General features: G+C 34.2%; 2 long non-coding RNA genes across 2 annotated transcripts; both read right to left on the reverse strand.

Annotated features, from left to right (window-relative positions):
* Positions 1 to 9,386: 9,386 nt before the first annotated feature.
* LOC110709124 lies at positions 9,387 to 13,444 on the reverse strand. Its single transcript, XR_002508851.1, has 2 exons — positions 13,112 to 13,444; positions 9,387 to 9,887 (listed from the first exon to the last, which is right to left on the reverse strand). It is a non-coding gene; the product is annotated as an uncharacterized LOC110709124 (long non-coding RNA).
* Positions 13,445 to 15,654: 2,210 nt separating this feature from the next.
* On the reverse strand, positions 15,655 to 16,601 carry LOC110709123. Its single transcript, XR_002508850.1, has 2 exons — positions 16,434 to 16,601; positions 15,655 to 16,029 (listed from the first exon to the last, which is right to left on the reverse strand). It is a non-coding gene; the product is annotated as an uncharacterized LOC110709123 (long non-coding RNA).
* Positions 16,602 to 17,469: the final 868 nt, after the last annotated feature.

Consider the following 17,469-nt stretch of genomic DNA (forward strand, 5'->3'; position numbering starts at 1 on the left):
AATGTGTGTTTAACATCGATGTCAAACTTGATTTGTCAATTCTATATAGCTCAGGTCACATTGATTGAAGCTGTCAACAACATGAACCCCAGTGGTTTTGCTGGTGATCAAGAACAAATTCTTGATGGGGAGCATGCTGGACAAGCATAATTACAACCATAAGATGTTGTTGATGTGCCTGTCAATAATTACATGGTCGTTGCCCCAGATGTTGACATGGGGGAAGGTAATCAGGGTAACATGAATGGTGATTTAATATTTCATATAACAGTAAAGAGCATGTGTTTGGACGACGATGGTGTGGTTTATAAGATGCGACGTGATCGCCCTTTTGAGGCGGTGTACGTTGACTACGCAAGTAGAATTGATAGGCAACCAGAAGAAATAGCTATGCTTTGGAGCAACCGCCTGGTTGACAGAGTTGACACTCCAATTGGGCTTGGTATGGCAGACGGGGACCAAATGTTTGTTACTGGTCAGGTATACAATGTGCAATCTACTGACAATATTGACATCTTCAGGCACTCTATATTTCATACATAAACTACTATCTATTTATAATTCTATATTTAACAAAATAATTGTTGTATAATCGTGTAGAATCCAGAGCATAACATGAACACGCACTTAAAGCGTTTTTTCGTCAGGGAATGCAAGACTGATCCAGTTAGACAAAGGTTTGTAGGACACCTTGATACACATCTCCGTCGTGGCGTCGTATGCATACCCAATGGGGGAAAATAGTCCATGTTGATCCTAATAACATGTTTTTTATCCATGAGTACAAATTGATCAACTCATTCCATAATATTGGAAATGCCGAAATAAAAAATGGTGACGAGATTTTCTATTTCCCAAACGTCTAGATGTGGCTGCTAGATGTCAAGTGTGGGTGTGCACCCTTGGAAGTTTAGTTTGGTGCATTGTTCCAATAATTAGTTAAAATATGATTAGCATTGGTTTTTATTTAAGTTTTGTTTGTTGTATTGGTGTAAGGACTTGTGGTTGTAGTCCTTTATCATGTGTTGTTATGGGTGGGTATCCTATACTAAAGTTAAGTTTAATGAGTGATGCTATTTAGATATGTGTGTTGTAATGAACTGTTTCCCGCTATATTATGTTACTAATATATATAGGGGAACTAAATAAACTTTATGTGTAATGTATTGATGTTAGTATGTAATAGTCCATTGTGCGTGTTCTTAAACAATTATGTCTTTAATATTCATGGAGCAACATTTCTTTTCAATAAAGAGGAAAAAAATTATTGCCTCTAGCCCCCTACTTAAAAACAGTTAGACCTTTTAAAAAATAAAAAACATATCAAAATATATTTCTAAATACGTTAAACCCTGTTAACTAAAAAATTAGACGGCTTCCAAAAAAAATAAAGAATAAAAATAGTAGCTCGACCATTGGAAAAATAATACAAAATAGTTACTCATAAGTGTAATTGTACTTGTTGGATACAGTTTGGCATGCAAATGTTAAAAAAGATATGAGTATAAGTAGCACTGTCAAAAACCGAACCGAACCGGTGAAACCGAACCGATTCAAACCGATCCGAATGAGAACCGAACCGATTAAAAACCGATTTTTTGAAACCGAAAACCGACCCGAACCGCATTTTAGTAAACCCGAAACTGAACCGATCCGAGTAATGTTAAACCGTTTTAGAACCGAACCAAATCTAAACCGAACTGGAAAGGAAACCGAACCGAAAATAAACCGAACCGTTTCTAACCCGAAACCGTTTAAACTGGCATAAAAAACCGTTATAAACCGAACCGTTATAAACCAAACCGTTTACAAACCGAACCGTTTACAAACCGAACCGTTTATAAACCGGACCGTTTATAAACCGAACTGTTTATGAACCGAATCCTTATAAATCGAACCGTTTACAAATTACTTACTACTAGGAGTGGTTATTGGGTGGGTCAGTGTGGGTCGATGCAGATCATTTACGAAGTGAGTCGGTTGCAGGTCAAGATGAATATTTAGCGGGACATAAATAATAACCAATAACTCGAGATAAAAAAAGGAACAACATATCAATATGTAATGTGACTAAAACTATTAATACTTGTTCTATGAGATTAAAACATTTTAGCAATGAAGCAACACAATATATATTAAGCATCACTAGTTCACTACAATACAACATCCATGTCTTCTTAATTAGATGCAAAACTTTCATCTATCACTTCTTTACCAATTTCAAGGACGTCTTCTTCAATATCACAATCATAACCACGTAACCAATTTTGTGTGGTCACCAACGCCTTAACATTCTTAGGCAAAAGCGCACTCCTATACTTGTTTAAAATACGACCACCCATGCTAAAAGAAGACTCTGAGGCTACCGATGTAATAGGAATGGCCAAAACATCCCTAGCCATAACAGCTAATATGGGGTACACACTACTTTGAGATTCCCAATACTTAAGAACATCGTACTTCTGCCCTTCATAAATTGGTTGTCGAGGAGTACACAAATAAGAATCAATCTCCATCGATGGCCGATTTGATGTGTCATCCTCCTCATCATCATCATTATCAACATACTAGAAAAGTTCAAACAAAATGCTTTTATTAAATAATAAAATTAAAACATAAAATTATTAATTTTGTAAACCACAATAATCAGAAATTGATTACCTTGAATATATCATCATCCAAGTGACTATTTGAATTTTCGATAACAGCTGGGATGGAGGGTGGAGCATTTGTACTTGATGTAAAACCGGAAGACAAAGAAGAATAAAAGTTATACAACTCCAAAAGAGCATCTTTAATCACCTTCGCCTTTTCAACACATGCCTCATCAACATAAAGCACTTTTAACATCTTCATCACTCGAACAAGCTTATAACGAGGATCAAGAACAATAGCAATTGATAGGATCAAACTATATTCATCCCAATAGCCCTCAAACTTTTCAAGCATAACTTTTGCCATGGGTGCAAGTTTAGGATCTATATGGGCTTTACTTATTGTGTGCTCAATTTTTAAAACACTAGCAAAATACAAATTTGCAGTAGGATATTCTGAACCAGAAAATAACACAGTGATTTCATGAAATGGCTTTAGGAAATTACATATTTTAGTAAGGGTATCCCATTCATCATTCGAAAGTTTGAATTCATAACCTATAAACCTATCAATAACCAATTTCAAGGCTTCCTTGCTTCCAAAGCTTTTCGAATCATCGTATATGTGGCATTCCAACGAGTCACAACATCAAGACGTAACTTTCCATTAAACACACAGTTAACCTCATGAAGAGCATGCTCAAATTGAGTGAGTCTAGAATCTGAAGAATCAATATATTTACAAACCTCACGCAATTTTTGAACACTACTATCAACTTCTTTTAAACCTCTTTGAACAATAATGTTCAAGACATGAGCTGAACATCGAATATGAAAAAATTTACCATTACAAGGAAGAGGAGAAGTCAACATTAAATCTTTCTTCAAAAGGTTAACCATAACATCCATGGATCGAGCATTATCAACAGTCATTGCAAAAGCTTTACCCTGAAGGTTCCACTCCCCAATAAGTTTTAACACAAATTTTTCTACCTCAACACCAGTATGAGGAGGACCACAATATCTAAAATTCAGAATTTTAGACCTAAGACACCAATTTTTATCAACATAATGTGCCGTTAAAGTAAGATAACCTCGATTAGTACATGCTGTCCACAAGTCACAAGTGAAGCTAACTCTACCTTCAATTCCCGAAAAAGATTGCAACAACAAAGACTTAAACTTATCATGCTCATCAATACAATGTTTCAAAATAGTGTTTCTACACACATGATTCACGTTGGGGTTCAAATTCGTAAAAACTTCCCTAAGGCCATGATGCTCCACAATAATTAAAGGATAGGAATGCAAAATTATAGCTCTAGCAAGCAATTGTAAATGACGTGTTTGATTAAACAGGAGCTCAACACCACTTTCATGATTTCCAGGATGGTGTGGATTTTTATTCATGCATGTCTTAGTATGAGCTTTACAAGTTGAAGTACCAGCATTACCTGGAGTTTTATATTCATTACCGCAAACATTGCATCGAGCATATTTTATCGGAGCAAGACCAACCATCTTATCAAAAAAGGTGTAATACCTCCAAACATCTGATGTTCGTCCACGCTTACTACCACTAGTGGTACGTTGAGTAGAATCTTGATTCTGAACAGTAGAATCTTGATTCTTTACAGTGGAATCCTCATCAAAACCAATAAACTCTTGCTCCATTGCTGAAAAAACAAAAACACAACAGTATAAATCAAGTGAAAAAAAAGGCAAATTAAGGGCAAATAAAAAAAAATAGGCAAATTAACACAGCAGCTCCGGACCTGCTTGCTTCAAGCAAAGCACACCAGCAACCTAGCCCAACAACAGACAGACAACACAGCCCAGCTAACACAAGACGACAGCAAAACCACAGCTGCAATACCCTAGAAAACCAGCAGCAACCAACCCCAGCACCCAGCCTGCAGCAGAGACATCAACTAGGACATCACAAACCATGGCCATAAAGACTCTGCTCTGAACAGGGCAGAAAACACCCAGCAGATCCTACAATCTAGCCTTGTACATCTAGCAGATCTGGCCAGACATTAGAACAGCAGCAGCACAGGACAAACCCTAGCTAGTACTACATGCTCTAAGCTGAGGTAGTCCATCTACAATTCAGTCCTAAAATATACTAAACACTATTAGACAACTCCTATCTGAATGCACTTGCACTTTTGCAACAAAACAAAACCCAAACTTAAATCAAAAAATCCTGCTAGCATTCAGCATTAACCCACATAAACAGAAACACTAATGAGAGAACAATGCAGCTGATAGAACAAAGGATAGCATTCAGTATATTTGAAGACTAATAGAGCATTATAGACAAAGCCATACATTTTAAATGCTCAACAAACAACAAACAGTCACAAAGGCAGACCAGCAACAACACAACAGCCTGAAAAAAACCAAGCACAATTAATAACACGAAAAGAAACCACGAGCATGAATAAGGTAACCAAATCAACTCAATTGTTGCTCATGGTACTACAACCACAACCCTGATCAGAACTGAGCATAGCCAAAGCTGGTAAGGCCAGAACACCTCACAAATAGATATAACAAAAAATGAACAACAAGAACAATAAAATTAAAAAATCAGAAATTAAATGAACAACAAGAACAATAAAATTAAAAATTACATGAACAACATCAAAAAATCAGAAATTATATGAACAAATCAGAAATTATATGAAATTATATGAACAAATCAGAAGTAAAAATCAAAAAATAAAGACATGCAAATCCTGCAAACAACGAATCAGCAACATAAAACCGAAATGAAAACAAAAAAATTAACATAAAATTACCTTTGAGCAGTGACGGCTTGAAGGAGAGGAAGATTTGAAGATGGAGAACTGGAGAATGAAAAAAAAAAACGAGAATGGAGAGATCGAAAAAAAAATCGAAAAAAACGAAACGAAAACAAAAACAATTAACTAAAATTTACCTTTGAGCTATTGAAGGCTAAGAGTTCAGAGCTTGAGAGTTGAGAACTTGAGAGTGAGTGAGGATTCAACGCTTCGATTTGAGGATGAAGAAGAAGAACGGTGAATGCTGTGGAATGAAGAGGATGAATGAAGAGGATGAATGAAGAACCTAATTGCCTTTCAGTCTTTCACAGTTTCACGTTTCACTTTTTTTTTTTTTTTTTTTTTTTTCTCTTTTGCATAATATATGAACCACATGTTTATTTAATTATTAAAGAATCAAAATATCTAAATTCTAAATCTAAAATGTGTTTTTCCTTTTGGTTTTTGGAGGGAAATTTCCCACCATATTTTGTTGAAATTGTCAACCAAAAAAATGAAATTAATTTTCCACTTTGTAAAAATCAAAATTTTTAATTTTATTTTAATAACATTAAACAAACTTTTATACAATTAATTAATTACATGACTTAAAAAAAAAAACTAATTACATTTCTCGGATCCCGATAAAACGATATTCACCTTCATAATATCAGCTTTTATAATTTTTTTTAACACACACATTAAAATATTAAGTTCTTTAAATTATAAAATGTGAATCGGTTAGCGTGTAATTTCTAGGCGTTGCGATTAATAAAAAATCGAAAATTGTTCAATAAATAATGATGTCATATCTTAGAGAGTTAGAAGTACTACGGATTTGTTATATGGTTATATTTATATCAGTTTAGCTGTACCTATAAGCAATACACTTGTAATCGTGTAAACTTATAAATGATATAGTTGACTAGTAGATTAGTACATAAATACAAATTACTTAATTAGATATGAGTTATGTCTACATGAGTGATTGACTAATATGACTATATGAGCAATTGTCAATTTAGCATAGATGCATAACAGATTAGCAGCGTACTAGACTATCATACTCGGTAATATACTAATACCATTTCAGTATTTGATCTACTAGACTCAAGTTAAAAGTTACTCTTTCTGATTAACTTGTTAGTCTAATTAAGTAATTACTAATTACTAATTAGTGACTTAAGCCTTAAGGGTAAACCAGTAAAGGATATACAAAAATATAATAATCTTATGTTTCTCATCCCTTTATACTAATAATATCTAACTATGAGAATATGAGATGGTTATATGTTATGTATCTGTATAATCGATTGAAGGAATCAACATTACCTTCTTCTTCATTAATGTTTTCTTTCATTATACAAATCAAACTACTCTGTAATATCTTCATGTATAACTTTATGCAAATATATAATGATAAACGAGTCTTAATTATCAGTCTTGTTGACTAATTAAGTATCGAATACCAAATTGCAAATTTCGATGTCACAACAACTCATCAAATCATGATTATGACACTATTAACTAAATGATCAAATCAGAAGCAGATAATAATCTGATAGTAAAACAATAATACATTAATGCACTAAACTTTTATAATCTACTTCATAATAAACTAGTAAGATCAGTATAGCTAAACTTAAATCATAACATGATATGTATTTATAAAATTAATGAGAATTTGCATATAATATGATGCCTCAATATGAAGTGATGAAGTCTCGGCTTGATATAAAACTTGTTAACTAGCAAAAAGTTAGAAAGTAGTACAAAATTTTTTGAAATCAAAAACAGACTCGAACCGTAATTTAGTAAATCTGAAATAAAACCGATCTAAATAATGTTAAATCGTAGAAGAACCAAACCTGTGAACGAACCGAACCAGTTATAACCGAACTAAAATAAAACTAAACCAAAAAACAACCGAACCGTTTCCAACCTGAAACTGTTTGAACCGGGATAATAACCATTTACACCGAACCGTTAACAAACCGCAACCTGTCTGCACCGAACCGTTTACTACCTGGAATTTTTACAACCCGCACCGTTTACAAACCGAACCGAATTTAAACCGGGTTAAAAACCATTTACACCGAACCGTTAACAAACCGCAACCCGTCTGCACCGAACCGTTTACAACCCGAACCAAATTTAAACCGGGTTAAAAACCGTTTACACCGAACCGTTTACAACCCGAACCAAATTTAAACCGGGTTAAAAACCGTTTACACCGAACCGTTAACAAACCGCAACCCGTTTGCACCGAACCGTTTACTACCCGGACCGTTTACAACCCGGACCGTTTACAACCCGAACCGAATTTAAACCGGGTTAAAAACCGTTTACACCGAACCGTTAACAAACCGCAACCCGTTTGCACCGAATCGTTTACTAACCGAACCGTTTATAACCCGAACCGAATTTAAACCGTTCAAGAATAAACCGAAACCGAACCGAACCGATAATTATTTAAACCGAACCGAAACCGACCCGTAAGACATTTGAACCGATTTCAAACCGAACCGATTTCAAACCGAACCGATTTCAAACCGAACCGAAACCGAACTGTCAAACTGTTTTGACAGTGCTAAGTATAAGATATTTTCTGCATTACCCAGGGCTCATCACTTTATTTGCCAACAATTTTTTTTTTTTCCAAAAATAAATCATATTTCATTTTTATTTTTATAATTTTTTTTTTTGTGTTTAGTACACATGAGGCAGGTGGTGTTCCAGACAAGGCTAAGCAAGAGATAAGAGCTGTCAAACCTATAGCTGAGCTACTCAACCACCCACTAGCATCATCATCTCAGCCAAACTTATCTGGAAGCCCTCCTCCTGTTGTAATACATGATGTTATTGATCCTCATTTAGGTAGAGAACCATCTCACACTATTGTGGTGAGAAGTAGGCAACGAGATGACTGGGGGGTTGTCTATGAGATGAGCGAAGACGAAACTTTTCGGGAGATGTATGAGGATTACGCAACTCGCGTGGATCTAGCAGTCCATGAAATTGTCCTTAAAAAATTAATATAGTCATTTCACCCACCGATGTAGTTGCAAATTTGAGGATAAGATCGGGTGATGTGCTCCACGCTTTTGGGGTGATATGTAATGTAATTTGGTAATGTTGTTTTAATACTGAGTACTTCTACTAATGTTCTGATTGTTTGATCTAGTACATGATTATTTGGGCTAACAATATTTGTTGTTTTATTATTTGGAAGAATCCTGAAAGCAACATGCACACTAAGAGGAAATATTTTACCATGAGAAATACGTGTACTCCATTCCATGAGGCGAGGGTTTATGCAAAGCTTACAACGACGCTGGCTAGCGTATGCCAGAGGTGGGGTAAATAAGTGAACAAGGATCCATGGAGGATTATATTGATGCATCAAGACAAGAGGTTGAATAGGCTTCTCAATGTTGGGGATGCAGGAATCAAGAACCAAGATTATGTGATTGTGTTTCCAGAGGAGTAAGTAACTGGGTGCACGTGGTCTGATGTGTCGTTTGGGTCTGTTTGAAGTGGGAAGTAGAAGTTAAGGTGTTTAGTTAGTTAAGTTGGTCATGGGAATCTCAATATCTTTATGTATGAACTTTGCATCTACTGAAAGTCTTTGAAGTAGTTTTATGTATGCAAAACTAGGTGTATGAAATTTGCAAGTTTAAATTTATGAATATTGTAAACAAATATGAAAGTGTGTGTGTGTGTGTTTTGTTTTTTTTTTTTTTTTTATTATTATTAGTTTATGTTGTTACTTGTTTGTACAAGTATTTATTTTTGGAATACACTATTTTTTATTAAAGCGTACATACACTGAAAGTAGTATGTGTAACTGACTTTATATGACAGAAAAATTTACTTATATTCATGTATTTATAGAGTCATAGAGTCAAGTGTTAAACCCGGATTCAACTGTTTATTAATTACGTATAATGTAATGACTATTTACCTTTTTTGCATATGTTATTGAGAAACAAGCTGATTTTTAGGCAATAGTAATTATAGTTAAGTATAATAAAAAGTGGTTGGCTATCACCATAAATACAAAAGGCCACTTAGCAAGTTCAATGTGGCTAAATTGTTAAAGAGAAGTTCCTATTAGAGGTTGGATAGTCATTAGTTGAGAACCAAAAGAGAAGCTTAAGCAATTACACACAAAAAGTTGTAGAATAGACACATCAGAAGTTAGCTTGCTAGAAATGATACCGAAACGCTAGCTGATGTTTTACACAAAGTCTGATAATCTGTCACTTTGAAAACGGGAGGAGATTTTTTAATCATCTGCACCACCACTTTAGTCCCCTTCTTAATCTTCTGTTCCCGACACATCTTTTATATTCCATCCCTTATGTTGCACAGTCTAATCTAGTGACTTTTGGTCCTTTTAACATAGAGACATGACGGGTACTTTTTATCCATCCAAACATGAACTTTAGTTATCAGGCCCCAAGGAGCTCAAATGGGACCTTGCAAATCCCAACGGCACATTCTACAAAAATGATTGTATAGGAATGTAATGTGTATGTATGCATGAGAGTAATCAAGGCAAAACAATAACAAAGTAAAAGAAACTAACTTAGACGTAGACAAGAGTAATCAATTTAACATTATCATAATAGCAACTAATCAAACACCACATGCCTTACTCTACTTTATGTTCATGATGAAGCTACTCAATGTAATTCTTTTACTCTGGGGGATCATGGGGGGGGGGGGGGGGGGGGGGAAGGGGGGAGGGTACTTAATCAGTTATAAGTTTGTGTACCAAACTATATAAATGAATATCAGCTTCAAAACACCCATAATTAGACGCATTGACAAAATATATATATATATATATATATATATATATATAAACCTTACTAATCTTCCTACTTTACTGTAGGGTTGCGTACAAGTTGCTATAAACTCCGGGCCTCCTCAGAGCCATCACCATCACTAGAACTCCAATCAGAGTCGTTACCATCGCTTGAATATATATATATATATATATATATATATATATATATATATATATATATATATATATATATATATATATATATATATATGTATGTATATACATATATATGTATATACATATATATGTATATACACATATATATATATAATAGGAAAAATTGCCAGGAATAATCCGACCTTTGGCTCATCCGCCCAAAATAATCCCACCTTTCGATTATTTTTAAATAATCCGACCTTTATACCCAATCCGCTCCCAATGGTCCTAAGTGACCGGTTACCTGTAAAAAAGGTAATTATTTTTTTTTTTTTGGTTTTAGAACACGTGTCACCATACAATTTCTTTACAATTTTAAATTAAAAAAATTGAAAAAAAAAAATTGGCAGCAAGCCAGCCGCCTCCTCCACAAGTCCCAGCCACCGCATCATCGTCGTCCACCAGCCCCATCTACCTGCTCCACCATCCCCAACTATCAAATCGAAGCTCAGGTCGTCGTCTGGCTATTGTAGGTGGTCTGGGCAGCTGAAATCAAGGCAGGGGAAAGTGAGGGAGGCCGAAATCGTAGCGGGGGAATATGGGAAGGCCGAACTCGAGCCGGAGAAAAGGGTGGGAGGCCGGAATCAAGATGGGGGAAGGGGAAATCTGCCAAAATCAGAACGGGGGAAGGGGAGGGGCGTCGGGATCGGGGCGGAGATGAGGTTTTCGAGGGTTTAGGGATGGTATTAATGGATTTTCGTGGATTGAGGGGTGGTTTTAATGGAGAAGGGGCCGAAATTTTTACGGTGGGAGGGCCGGGGTTGGTTGTTCGGTGGAGGATGATGGGGGGTGTCGGCGTTTGGGGAGGGGGTCTGGGTGCTCAGAGCTGCTGGGCAGGAGTGGCTGGCATCTGGGCCGGCAGGTATGGGCGGCGGGGAGGTGGTTTACGCTGGTGGGGGCTTTTTCACATAATCAATTAATTTTTTTTTTAAACTTTTTTCCTTAAAAAAAATTATACTTTTTAAAATTTTTATTTTATTTGTTTTACCATTCATAGGCTGACACGTGTCAGGTGACTTGTTATAACAAGTTAGTTGACCGGTTGGGACCATTGGGAGCGGAATAGGTATAAAGGTCGGATTATTTAAAAATAATCGAAAGGTGGGATTATTTTGGGCGGATGAGCCAAAGGTCGGATTATTCCCGGCAATTTTTCCTATATATATATATATGTATATACATATATATACATATATACATATACATAATGGATTACTTAAACACAATAATAGCCATCAGTATGCATTGAATACACAGCAGAATTTCTAACAAAACTCAAACAAATAAGTCCTAGATAACTACCATTTTTCATCAATAACAAAATATTCAGTGCCCAACATTCACATTCTGTTACAGATACATACACATAGAGGTCCAACAAACTTCATAATTTGGTTCAAACATGGTACACTCTAAATTACCTCTAACTTGGTCCATGCGTGCATTAAGTGAACCAAATCCTCTCCTAACTCAGTTATCATGCACAACGAATGTATAAGACTTATATTGACAGTGTTCCATCACATGTACAGAAATATTCTTCTTAAGTAATCTAAATATACATATATTAGTGACTTAATGTAGCAAGTTTCAGAATTTTTTAGAATGGCTACAAGTTAAACCTTGAAATCCAAGACACAGAAGTATAATAATGGTCTGGGGATTAACTTGTTTACTCAAGGCAAGGTATTTATTTCCAATGGGTAGCGAATTAAACAGATACAAGATCCTTACATATATTACTAATTTTTTCTATACAGAGCCTAATCAACTAATAACCAAAGCATATGGATAATTAAATTAAATAACATGCATCAAAATATATTAAAAAAAAAAAGGAAAAAGCCTAAATACAAAAATTGAAGTTTAGATCGAGAACTAAACCATATAAATTTAAATATATATATTAATGGCGTAATGGGCAGCGAATTAAACAGATACAAGATCCTTACATATATTGAGCCTAATTAACTAATAACCAAAACATATGTAAAATTAAAATAAATAACATGCATCAAAATATATATTAAAAAAGGCCTAAATACAAAAGTTGAAGTTTAGATCGAGAACTAAACCATATAATTTTAAAAATATATGTTAATGACGTAATGGATAGCGAATTGAACAGATACAAGATCCTTACATATATTGTGCCTAATCAACTAATAACCAAAGCATATGTGTAATTAAAATAAATAACATGCATCAAAATATATTAAAAAAAAAAAGCCTAAATACAAAATTTGAAGTTTAGATCGACAACAAAACCATATAATTTTTTTTAAAACAAACAATCTTATTTTAAAAAAATTCAGATTCTTTAAACAAAAATGCAAACGACATTTACAATACTAACCAAAATTCTAAAAGACATGCATCAATTAAATGTTTCTTTAAATTAAATCATAGAAAAAAATACGAAAGGAGTTTTTACAAAAAGAGTAAAAGGCCTAGTAATTTAGCCAGTTCATAGTACAGATTGAATTTCTACCTAAACCAAATACTGTAACTTACAAACAATAAAATTAAGATAAAAAATTAATATTCAGCAATTGAAACAAGTAGCTTTGCCTCGGAAAAAAAAAAAAAAAAAAAAAAAAAAAAAAAAAAAAAAAAGTAGCTTAATTGAGGTTTAATTTTAAGGACAGAACAACTAACAATACTCTAGATCTGGGTCTACTTTGGTCCAATAATTGCCTTAAGTTGTAGTTGTATACCTGAAGTAGAGATTTTGCCTAACGATCTAAAAGGGCAAACTATTGACCGCCTTTTAGGAAGTCCGCAACTGGAGGTCGACCACCGTTGTTTAATCAGCGCCTGAATAAATGGACAAATCAAAATTGTGAGAGAATTTTGAGGAGGAGGGTTTTAACAGGTAGTGGGTGTAGATGAGAAAAAAGGAGAAGATTAAAAGGTAAAGTATTTTTTTTGTATATATATAAAGGGGATATTAAAAGGTAGAGTACTCCGTAACTCTGTGTGACGTTTTGTTTTATTTATACTTCGTATTTTATCTCTATTTGTTTATTTTTTTTATTTTTTGGGGGGGATAGAAACGTCTAGCTCTTTTTTTTTGGGGGGGGGGTTAAAAGGTAGTGCATCTTTCTATAATATTACTCGTACTGTACTAGAGCTGATCAAATGTCGGGCCGGGCCGAGTTTAGGCAGGGCCAGAGCATATGTTTTCTGCCCAAATTGTCGGGCCGGGCCAGGAATCGGGCCAGGACACTGCTGCCCAAACCCGTATTAGTCGGGCCATTTTGGGCCTGCCTATATAAACTCCAAAATTTATTACTTTTTAGTATTTAGAGTTTATTTTTTGCATAAAACATTAAACTAAACAATTTCAACTAAATTAATAAAAATAAACAATGAGTACTATACTACAATGATTCAATCCAATATCCAACAAAGTTTAAGTTTAGTAGTTTACAAACAAAATAAAAAAATGTCCAAACAAACAATATTGAAAATTATACAACACTAAAATTTCATTATAAAACTAGTCAATTTGAACTGTGTCAATATGAACTTTGTGTTGCTCATCTTCATAATTAGCATCTTGAGTTGAGAAAATATTTGACCCACCTTGAAAAAATAGAAAAAAAAATATATAAAGGTTAGTTGAATGTTCAATAATAAGAAAAATACAATAACATTAAAAAGAAACAAAACATCACCTAAAGAGAAGCCTTTTGCATGAAGACAATCCTCATAGCAAGCAAGAGATTCAATTGTCATGGAATTTAGTGAAGCTCTCCATGGATTAATTAGCTTCTTACCCATACTAAAAGCCGACTCGGAAGGAACGGAAGAAATAGGAATGGCTAATATATCACGAGCCAATGCCGCAAGTTGTGGATATCGATGTGCCCCATTATTTTTCCACCAACCCAACACATCAATTTTGGAATTATAATCAACATTCTTTTCTTCCAAATAGAGATCAAGTTGAGCTTTATCCTCCACGTGATGTTGTTGACTACTCATCCAGGAACCAAAATTAGTCATCCTATCATTACCAAAAGGAAAAGAATCACGTGGCGCTCTATTACCATGACTAACCTCACCACTTTCACCAACACCCCCACCATCAACACCTCTATACTCCTTAAGTGAATTGCATAACATACATTTCACCTCCATAAAGAGTAATGAAAGAATAATATTCAACAAATTTCAACTTGTAACGAGGATCCAAAACACATGCACAAGACAACAAAGTATGATAATCTGACCAATACTTGTCAAATTTCTTTTACATTGCTTTCACCATGTTAATTAAAAATGAATGTGGCCCATTTGCAGCTTCAAGTAACATGCATTGAATATCCCAAACTCCCTTGAAATAAATGTTTGCAGTTGGGGTTTTATAAGAAGAGAATTCATTTGTGACATCATAAAAAAGCTTCAAAAAGTCATGAATCACCGACACTTTATTCCATTCATCATCATCAATAAGATACATTTTTATCCCACTATCCTTTTCTACTACATGATCAATTGCCGCGCTAAAATAAAGAGCACGATCAAGCATCAAGTAAGTTGAATTCCACCTAACACAACAATCACCTCGAATTCTTTTTTTAGGATCCAAATGATAAGTTTGTTGTGCAATTTCATAAAACTTTTTCTTCTTTGGAATGGAGTACCTAAGATGCTTACCAATTGCTCTAATCTTATCCACCACACTATCAATGAGCTTAAGACCATCTTGCACAATCAAGTTTATGATATGACAACAACAACGAATTTGGAAATATTCACCGGAAAACAAAAGCTCCTTTCCATTCCTCACAAGTTGTCTCTTAATTTGATTAGCCATAGTGTTATTGTAGGATGCATTATCCAACGTAAATGACCCTACTTTTCCATCAATTTTCCATTTAGCCAAACAAAGAGAAACATCCTCGGCTATACTAATCCCATCAAAAGGATGTGTTAATGCACCAAATCTAATAATTCTTTTTTGCAACTTCCAATTAACATCAATCCAACGGGCGGTTATGCAAATATACTCATCCTGTGTACTATCGTTTCTCCAATTATCCGAAGTAAAACAAATTCTACCACAAGCATTTTGCAAATCACATTCAACAAGTTTTCTTTCCTCTTCTTAATACTTTAATGCATCTCTTCTTAATGTGTGTCTACTCAATACTTTATAGCTAGGACAAGCAATTGAAAGCATGTGTTTAAAACCAGATTCTTCAATAGTTGCAAACGAATGAGCTCCAGCAACAATAAACATACAAATGGCTTTTCTAAGTTCATCGGGATCAATTTAGGATGTTTTAAAGACATGGTTTGACCTCCATAACTACAATCAGCACCAAGCAAAAATTTTGTAATAGAAGCATTATTTTTTGCAACACATTTATTAAGATGTCTTCTTCAATGGGAAGTTCCATTGGTAGATTTGGCACTAAAAATTTGTTTACAATGCTTACATTTGGCTTTGGTTTCATTCTTGACTGAAGTTTCAAGCTTCTCCATATCATTCCAAACTGTCGATCGACCATCACGCACACTAGCATCTTCCTCTTCTTTAACTCCAACATCATCATCATTAATTTCTCGTTTTTTACTTGCCGTGGACTTAACCATGATTGTAAAATACAATCTGCCAAACACACTAAAGAAAAGAAACAAAAACAGAAACTTTAAATATGATAAAACATCAAATAAAATTATAAAAAAAAGTAGCAACAAAAAGAAAAAAAAAATCTACAACTAAGCAGTAAGCATAATTGAAAATTATAACACTAATTGTAAAAAAAAAACGACATTGTACGAAATGAAATTGTAAGTAATGTATTACTTGCCATGGAAAATTATAAAAATAGTAGCAACAAAAAAAAAAGGACAAAATGAAACAACAATTAAATAACATTATAACACTAATTGTCTAATAGTAGTACCAATTTTGTAAAAAAAAAAAAAAAAAACAGCAGCAAGATTTCAAAAATAACCAAATTAACAGAGCAAGTGGTCGAAAATTAAGAAAAAAAAAAACGAAATTGTAAGCAATGCAATTACCTGGTATAGATCCACAATAATTGTTAGCCTTTTTTTGATAATTAGTTAATGTATTTTCCTTGATAATTGACTAGGAAGAAGGAGGAAATGAAAAAGAAAGTAAGAAGATGGAGAAGAAGGGTGACGGCTGCTAGAGTAAGAAAATAAAGAAGTAGGGTTTTTTTTTTATTACTTGATAGTTGATAAGTTAACAGGTATGTGAAATTGTGAAAATGTGAACATGTGGCAAATTCGGGCCGGGTCGGGCCAGACCTGTTGCCCAGACCCGTCCAAAACAAATCGGGCCTCCATTCCTTTGCCCAAACCCGAAATTCGGGCCTAATATTATATTACTGCCCAAACCTGGTCAAATTTCGGGTCGGGTCAGGCCGGGCTAGACTTGATCAGCTCTATACTGTACTATACAAACCTTCTAGATTCACTCAATGATGCAATTTATTGTATTTTTGACGGCATCACTCAATCTAATTTGTACACTACCCATGTATGACATAGTACCATGACGTCAAACAAGTTTAATAGTAAAAGTTATGCAAAATATTTTTTTTTTTAAAAAAATTAGAATTCAAACATAATATTACTCGTAACATTATTGACATCTTTTAGGGTAAGTTTATCCCCAGACCGAGACTCTTGATTCAGACGCTACCACGTCAGCTTTCCACTAAGCTTAAATTAATTTTTAATTATAAGACTCATACAAGACTTTCTCCACTTATAACACTTTATTCTAAGACGCACTCCAGATTATTCACTATATATATAACTACTCCCTCTTTTTATATATATATATGCATCAATTTGACCGGCACATTTGCCGAGACATTACTTTGACAATTAATATCTTTAATTGTGCATTAGTAAAGATTATAACAAAATTACATTATTAAACTAGACAGTATGACAGTTCTAATGATATATTATATAATAACATTTATTTATTTTTAAGAGGTGAAAAAATTTAATCAACTCATGGTATGTGAATAGTGCAATTGTAAAAGTGATGCATATTAAAAAAAAAAAGTTGGCAGCTCTT

Source organism: Chenopodium quinoa, unplaced genomic scaffold, assembly GCF_001683475.1.
Source record: "Chenopodium quinoa cultivar QQ74 unplaced genomic scaffold, ASM168347v1, whole genome shotgun sequence".
Lineage (NCBI taxonomy): Eukaryota > Viridiplantae > Streptophyta > Magnoliopsida > Caryophyllales > Amaranthaceae > Chenopodium > Chenopodium quinoa.